The sequence below is a fragment of the Eptesicus fuscus genome, chromosome 1 (assembly GCF_027574615.1).
Source record: "Eptesicus fuscus isolate TK198812 chromosome 1, DD_ASM_mEF_20220401, whole genome shotgun sequence".
In the NCBI taxonomy this organism is placed as follows: Eukaryota; Metazoa; Chordata; class Mammalia; order Chiroptera; family Vespertilionidae; genus Eptesicus; species Eptesicus fuscus.
Genome location: NC_072473.1, coordinates 70,278,193 through 70,285,233, shown reverse-complemented (window position 1 = coordinate 70,285,233; position 7,041 = coordinate 70,278,193).

The following is a 7,041-nucleotide window of genomic DNA, read 5'->3' as shown; positions in this document are numbered from 1 at the left end:
CCCCATTCCCATCCCACCCCTCTCCCCACGCATGCCCCAATCCCCTGTTGAACTTAACCGTTGGATAGGCTTATATGCATGCATACAGGTCCTTTGGTTGAACTCTCCCCCTCCCCCCACCCTCCCCCTCCCCTCCCCTATCCTCCCTCTGAGGCCCGATAGTCCGATCGATGCCTCCTTGCTTCTGGTTCTGTTCTTGTTCCTCAGTCTATGTTGTTCATCATTTCCTCTAGATGAACGAGATCATATGTCACTAGATATATACTAATAAGAACTGAATGTGAGACGAGCAATAATATTTATGCTGACAGGCAAATGAATCAATCTGTAGCGAGCTTCCCCCTGGACCAACAGTTCTTTTGAGACCCAATTTCGATGTCCAGTAGTTCCTTATGTGTACATGTCAGCACTGACTCCTCAGCTCTGGATGGTGGACAAATGGTGGTAACGGAGGTCCGACTCCCTCTGGTTTGGTCTCGGCCGAACCCAGGGGCACGGCGTCACCCAGACTAAGGGGCACGTGGCCTCACCCATACCCAAAGGGCGCGTGGTATCACCCGGGCCTGGGACCCAGCCTCACCCGGATGGATCCAGGGGCGCATGGCCTCACCCGGACCCAGGATCTGGCTTCACCCGTACCCAGGGACGCTTGGCCTCTCCCAGACCCAGGGGCACGTGGCCTCACCCGGGCTTAGTTGCACAAGGCCTCACCTGGATCCAGGGACACATGGTCTCTCCCGGACCCAGGGACGCTTGGCCTCTCCCAGACCCAGGGCCACTTGGGCTCACCCGGGCCTAGGTGCACGAGGCCTCATCCGGATCCAGGGACGCATGGTCTCACCCAGACCCAGGGACGCTTGGCCTCTCCCAGACCCAGGGGCACGTGGCCTCACCCGGGCCTAGGTTCACGAGGCCTCACCCGGATCCAGGGACACATGGTCTCACCCAGACCCAGGAACGTTTGGCCACTCCCAGACCCAGGGCCACTTGGGCTCACCCGGGCCTAGGTGCACGAGGCCTCACCCAGATCCAGGGACACATGGTCTCACCCGGACCCAGGGACGCTTAGCCTCTCCCAGACCCAGGGGCACGTGGCCTCACCCGGGCCTAGGTGCACGAGGCCTCATCCGGATCCAGGGACACATGGTCTCACCCGGACCCAGGGACGCTTGGCCTCTCCCAGACCCAGGGCCACTTGGGCTCACCCGGGCCTAGGTGCACGAGGCCTCATCCGGATCCAGGGACGCATGGTCTCACCCGGACCCAGGGACGCTTGGCCTCTCCCAGACCCAGGGCCACTTGGGCTCACCCGGGCCTAGGTGCACGAGGCCTCATCCGGATCCAGGGACGCATGGTCTCACCCGGACCCAGGGACGCTTGGCCTCTCCCAGACCCAGGGCCACTTGGGCTCACCCGGGCCTAGGTGCACGAGGCCTCACCCGGATCCAGGGACGCATGGTCTCACCCGGACCCAGGGACGCTTGGCCTCTCCCAGACCCAGGGGTACGTGGCCTCACCCGTGCCTAGGTGCACGAGGCCTCACCCGGATCCAGGGATACATGGTCTCACCCGGACCCAGGGACGCTTGGCCTCTCCCAGACCCAGGGCCACTTGGGCTCACCCGGGCCTAGGTGCACGCGGCCTCACCTGGATCCAGGGACACATGGTCTCGCCTGGACCCAGGGGTGTGTGGGCTCTCCCAGACCCAGGGGCGCTTGGCCTCGCCCGGGCATGGGATCCAGCGTCATCCGGGTCCAGGGGCACTTGGCCTCACCCGGACCCGGAGTCCGGCCTCACCTGGACCCAGGGGCATGTGGCCTCACCTAGACCCAGGGACTTGAGGCCTCACTTATACCCAGAGGCGTGTGACCACACCCGAGCCCAGAGGCGCGCAACCCCGCCCGCACCCGGGTCTCAGCGGGGCCCCGTCTTCCCGATCCCAATTCCTGCCGGTCAATCCCCCCTCAGCAATTCCCCTGGCCATCCTTCCAGAGCTCCAGTATGGCTGCTGCAGAACTCGTCGGGCGGCGGCTCGCCGAAGCTCCGGTGCACCCGGTGCATGGCGGTGGGCCAGTCTGGCGTCGCTGCGTCGGCCCTTGGGTCTGCATCGGTGGCCGGTCGCCGAGCATGCGCACCTGGCTGCTTCCGGGGCGTTGAGATTCTTGACGGACTCAGAGGTCAGCAAGCGCGGAGTCTCCCACCCCATGTCTCATAGGGGCTCGTCTGTCCGTGCTTGGCTGCCAGTGGAGCCGTCCCCTCAGCCGGAGACCGCCGGGGGAACTGCGCCGAGCACGTTCCAGGCCGCTGTTGTATCGCCTGAGCCATAGTTCTTTTGTGTCGCCTGAGCCGTAGTTCTTAAAGTGTGGTCTTTGGGTCACCGGCATCAGCATCATCCCACATACCCCTCTTTTATTCTAGTTGTAGAGCATCTACTCAGCCAGCCCTATGGTGGTCTTGGATGGTGTCTGCTCTGCTCTCTTGTCGTAGTCTCAAAGTTGTTGTAGTAGGCAACAATCAGGCTTCCGCCCTATGCCTCCATCTTGGTCCTCCTTTGTATAGTTAAGTCTTGATTGTTGTTGGTGTCACTGGGGGGGCTCTCTTTGTCTATAAAGGAAGAGTTGCTGTGCAGGAGACACGTTTATGGGCCGGGTCTTGGTGCAGCAAAGCTTTGGCGCTCACTGAATATTCCCGTTGAATGTGTCCCTTATGCACGTGGTTGAAATCTGGTGTCATCTCCCACAGACCACTAGATGCCCTCGTTTCTGGGTCTCCAATGGGGTGTAGATCAGCTACTGCCTTAGGCACTCAGCAAGGATTACAGCAAAAACTGTAGTTTCTTCCTCCTGTCTGAGTGGCCCTGGAGCAGTCCGACTAGAACAGCAAATCATCTGGTCCGCTGCCAGAGGGCAGGCCACCCACATGCATAAGCCGTTGCTTGGGGCGCAGGTGTGCCTGCAAGACTTGCGGGGCAGGTCTTCAAAACGTGCGGGGCGGGTCCCAGGGCGGGGCGGGGTCTCAGGGCGCCAACAGGCCATGGTGCGGCGAGCCGCGATGGCTGTGAGTCTGGTCCTTCTGCCTTCCACGTATCTAAGTGCCCTCGTTCCGCACTCCAGCGCAGCAAACACTGATTGCTGGGCGCACCTCCGCAAAAGTCCCGCCTCTCCCCGCAGGCATCTGGGTCTCCCGGGGTTCGCCAGAAGATGGGTTTCAGGGTGATGGAGAGCTAACCTCCCTTAGGTTTGGAACAAAAGCCCCTTTCCCCCGCCACCAGCCAGACCCACGCACCTCCACACCTCATCCCCTCCGATTTCGCTGGGTGCGAGGCAACAGAACAGTCTTTAACCTCCGCCGCCATCTTTTTCAAACTTCTCAATTTGTACTTCTTAATCCCTTCATTTCAGTCAACTCTACTGAAGTCTAGCGCCGCCGGGAGGTGCACGGAAAGGGCGCCCGGGCCTCCGTCCAGTGCGCGGTGCGCGCGTCCCGCGGAACCAGGCGCGCGAGGGCCGCGCGGCTGGGACGGGCGCTGGGCGGCCACCGAGCTCCAGGCACCGCCATCGCCGCGTTCCGGATGTCGCCGCCGCGGCGTCCCCCAATTTATACTTCTTAATCCCTTGAATTCAGTCAACTCTACTGAAGTCTAGCGCCGCCGGGAGGTGCACGGAGAGGGCGCCCGGGCCTCCGTCCGGTGTGCGGGGCGCGCGGCCCGCGGCACCAGGCGCGCGGGGGGCTGCGCGGCGGGGACGGGTGCTGGGAGGCCGCCGGGCTCCGGGCGCCGCTGCTGCGGCGGCGTCCCCAGCGTCCCGGGCCGGGCGGCCTGCGGGGGCGGCGGAGTTGCGAAAGTGAGTGAGTTTCCCAGGGTTTCGCCCGGAATGGGGTTCAGTGCAATCGGAGCCGGCGCTCAGCGCACTCCGGAGCCTTTATCTCCTTCCTGCCAGTGAACTCCGGCCAGGTCATAGCCGCCCCCTCCTCTCCGGTTCCATCCTCCCCGCAGGCGCATGTGCTCGTGTCTCCGCCCGTTTCTCCATACCTCAGGCTTTTATGGCTTCCCCGACTGTCCCCGTGGCCTTCTCCTTCCCCCCAGCTGTGGGCATTTCAGTCCGCCAGCTTTCCTGTGGTTCTGGACGATGTCCGTTCTGACCTCAGTTGTATTTTTGAAATTGTTGTGCCCGGCTGCAGGTTAGGTGTTTAACCTATGCCGCCATCTTGGTTTCTCATTTTTTAAAAGGAAACTAAGAACTTCAGAAGTCACAATAATTGCAAAGTCCATGGAGCCTTTCTTCAGAAAATAACCATAAATCATTTTAGAATGCTATGACTACAGCAAGGCCTGATAGCAGAGGTAGAAGACAATTGAACCCCAGCTGATTTTGTTGATTGCAAGTGTTACTTTCGCCTGGACTTTGGGTCATATTCTCCCCTCCCTCCCACCATAAAAAAAAATTCGAAGTAGGGTGCTTTTTTAAAATAAAATTTTATTTAAGAATTAATGACAAAACACAATAAGCATAAATAAAACATAAAATTACCAAGAACCCCATTTCTATATACATTATGAACATTCTTACTGTTATTTTTAAACATGGTCTTATCCAGTGTGAATAGCTATTTATGCTATACTTATTTTTGCTTGTCAAAAAAAAAAAAGGCTTTTCTTCTTTGCTTAATGAATATCTTTTGTTACTTTATCTGGGCTCTCCATTTGGGAAAGAAAATCTTGAAAGTATGCTAATCATAACTGAAATTGTATAACTGAGAGTCAGCTAGAGTCATTAGCTTGCATTGCTCTGTTGGAAATAATTGCAAAAACTTGAATTTGACCTTAGGACAATTTAGTCAACAGGGGCTCTTTATCGCCATTTTTATTAAGGGGGTTTATTAATCTCTAGTTTTAAGAAAAGATAATTTAGAATTTTGATAACATTTTTTTTCTTTTGCTCCTACATACTTACTCATTAGGGAATCATTCCCATAATGACATAAGCCAAATACCTTTTTTTCTCCTGTCAAAATGCTTTTTATTTCTTTCATCCTCCTGGCTCTGGGATGTTAGTAGTCACAGTGAATCAGTAGAAGGAAAGACCAGGGCCCTTAAAAGAGGGAAAAACCTCACAGTTCATTGTGCCCAAAGACAATTCAATCCATCAGATTTAAAAGACTGTTTCTACTGAATTAGTATTATAGCACCTATTTCTTTCTCTTCTTTTAAGTGACCAAAATGAATAAATAATTATTTCTAATTATCCAGAAACCTGTATAACTTATAACTTGAAGTATTAGTAAGACCAATTTTCAGTCACTAGTCTGAACAAAATAAAGGTAAATCCAGAACTCAGGGTAGTGAATTATGTTTTATGTATTAATTGGACATTAGTAAAAAGTACTAATGGATGTCTTTATAGGAATAGATTGGGGTACCCTTACTGTTGCCAACTTCCTGGATTTCAGCTGTCTAAATTTAATAAGGCTTTAGAAACATGCACAATGGAACCTTGACAATATGGTTGTTATTAGATAGCTGCTGACCAAACGATAATTTGGTTTTCATCAATGAGTTTGGTTTGGAACCTTAGTACTCCTTGAATATCTTATGAGGTCCTAATGAGAGGCTTTACTCTTGATCTCAATGTTTAAATTGTATTGACACTTCCAAGATATGACTGCTGCTAAAATCAACATATCAAGGTCTAACAGCGGTCACCAACCCGTGGTCCGCGGACCACTGGTGGTCCATGAGGTCCGAAAGGTTGGCGACTGCTGGTCTAGAATATTCATGAAAGTAGGCAGAAAAGGTAATGATAATAATAAGTCCTACATATAATCAACATCCAAGCCCAATTTGGGGCTGTGCAGGACACCTAGAAATCCCCTAAGCTGTTTTGAGCAAGTTTTTCTTCTTAGGTTGTAATATGAAGTATCTTATTCAGCAAACTCTTGTAGTAAATGTTTATATATCAGAGTAGAAAATCCCTCAGTTTCAATGTCTCTCATAAAGTTGATTATCTTTGCATTTTTTTGCTTGATATATAAGCAATATGCTATTACATTCTCTAAGCCTATTGCAGGCTTTAATTCATTTGACCATAATCCTAATCTGGGGGTAGGATTCTGAGAATATAAATAGGCTCGAGTAGTTCCAGTGGAACTTTACTAATTATTAAGGCACCTCATAACCTCTTGAGGGTGGCCTGATGGAGAGAAATCATGTTCCTCTTTAATGCTACTACAAGAGAAGGAACAGTAGGCTGAAAGAGCCATAAGTCAGAGCTAGGGCAATAATTATGTTCATATCCATCTGCAAGGAAGCAGGCAGGGGAGACAACCATATCTATCTGCTTGCACTCTACATTTGGTCCTCTTAAAAAAATAAATAGGAATGTAAAAGTTTTAAGATTTTGTTTTAATTTCCCAGAATAAATCTGGTTACAGCATAGGCCTATAGGTTAGTGACTATCTAAAATGTAGGATGAAATACATTTTGTGCATTTGATTGCTGTTCAGTTTTTATTTTATCTTGAACATGTGAAAAATTAGTGGATTTTGTAACTTTTACGGTTGACTACCTAGACTGAAGGGTTTTAGAACAGACAAGGAAATGTCCACAGTCTCGTGTGTTGACACACTAGAACCAGTGGCTAGTACATTTTTGTCTTAACTCTGAACTATGCATGTGAATAGACCTACTATTGACAAAAAATGCATTTTGATACTTGGATTTTTATAAACTAAATATACTACTCTGCTAGGCTCTCTGCTTTGTTGGCTTTTTAATCATTTTATAACTCTAAGCACATGTTATTTTCTTCCTGTAGACTCAGAAGTTCTAGCAAGTTCTCAAAGGGAAAATCTTATTATTCCCACAGGAAGCAGACTAAGTAGAAACTAAGTTTTGGAAAACTTTGTTTCCGAGAAATTCTCAAATAGAATAAAGAAGAATAAATGGTTAACTTAAGAAGAAAAACAGAGCTATGGCAATATAACATTGAAGTACAATATTGCAGTAAGGGTAGAAAATACATTTAAGGTTTCACCCTTGGTATT